The sequence below is a fragment of the Orycteropus afer genome, unplaced genomic scaffold (genome assembly GCF_000298275.1).
Source record: "Orycteropus afer afer isolate SDZICR_OR568_19922 unplaced genomic scaffold, OryAfe1.0 scaffold00187, whole genome shotgun sequence".
In the NCBI taxonomy this organism is placed as follows: Eukaryota; Metazoa; Chordata; class Mammalia; order Tubulidentata; family Orycteropodidae; genus Orycteropus; species Orycteropus afer.
In genome coordinates this window covers 3,475,433-3,477,057 of record NW_006921774.1, presented here as the reverse complement: position 1 = coordinate 3,477,057, position 1,625 = coordinate 3,475,433, and positions in this window count along the sequence as shown.

The following is a 1,625-nucleotide window of genomic DNA, read 5'->3' as shown; positions in this document are numbered from 1 at the left end:
TATCCTTCCCTTCAAGGCTCAGGGGTCCAGGATTATCTTCTGTGTTTGTGTGAATTGGTTTTCCTTTTCTTTGTTGAAGAGGGTCTGTGCAGACGTTCTGCCTATTCCGCCATCTTGGAATAGATCGCCATTCTTACTTTTAAGGAGTATTCTCGTTGTATTTCTATTAAGGCTAATTTGTTTATACTTCTGCAGTCCATGGTACATTCAGTTTTTATTGTGTACATGACACTTCAATTGCAGCAGTTCTCTCTTATCCCTTTCTCATTATATATCATACTTTCACATTCATATGAAGTGATTTAAAACTCATGACTTGAGTGAGATGCACTTAGTCATCAAAATTACATAATTTCTTTTTAAAACTTTAGAGAGTTCTGTCACATATTGGCCACTGCCATATCTTGATTGATTTCTTAACTGCTACTTCCATGGCCATTTATTGTTAATCCAAGCAGAATAAAATCATTAACAACTTCAATATTTTTCTCCATTCATGATGATGTTGTTTATCCGTTCCGTTGAGAAGCTCAGGAGTAGTTTAAATGAAGGTTATAGTCTCTGACCTTCATCAGTGAATGGTTCAAGTAGTCTTCATTTCTGACAGGCAAGATTTTGTCATCTAAATATCTCAGTTGTTAATAAGTTTTCCTTCCTTCCTTCTTTATGGTACATTTTTCTTTATGATCTGGCTTCTCACATTATCTGTTATTATCTATACAGTTGAATGCCTTTGCTAGCCAGTAAAACTCAAGTAAACATATTTTTGATATTCTATGCTTTCAGGCATGACCCATTTGACAACAACAGTGATATCCCTTATTCCATGCCCTTTTCTGAATCCAGCTTAAACTTATGACAATTCCCTGTCAATGTATGGCTACAGTCATTTTTTAATTATCTTCAGCAGAATTTTTCTAGCTTGTGATATTAATAATATTGTTTGCTAATTTCCATATCCAGTTTAAAAACCCTGTGAATTCCACTCACTAGGCACAGGAGAAACCTTGGGAGAGGTTTGGGAGAAGGAGAGCCTTGGCAAGTATCAGCTTTTAGCAACTCTCCTAGGAAGTGGGTTTAACCTTACCTGTGTTTGTCCATCTAGTGAACTATGTCATTGGAAAACTTTTAAAGCAATTTCAGTTCTAGGAGACAGCCATCATTATGGCTGCAGAAGAGTATTTATGTCTTTGAGACTTTTTAGTTTCCTTTTCACTTAAAGTAAACTTAACTTCATTTATTCATCACTGAATCTACCTCAGTAGCCTGACATGCTATCATTGACTCATTTGTGCTCCTGTAACAGCCCGTAATCCTTGAATCTATTGTAACACATATTATAATATGCTACAATTTTTGTTCTACAACCCTGTCCCAAACTAGACTCTATGAACATTTGTGATTGTTGTTAGGTGCCGCCGAATCGTCTCCGACTCAGAGCAACCCTATGCACACCAGAACAAAACACCATCGAGTCCTGAGCCAGCTCCATGATTCTTGCTATATGTGAGCCCATTGCTGCTACCACCATGCCAATCCATCCCGTTGAAGGCCTTCCCCTCCACCTTACTAAGCATGACATTCTTCTCCAGGGAATGGTCCCTTCTGACAACATGACCAAAATA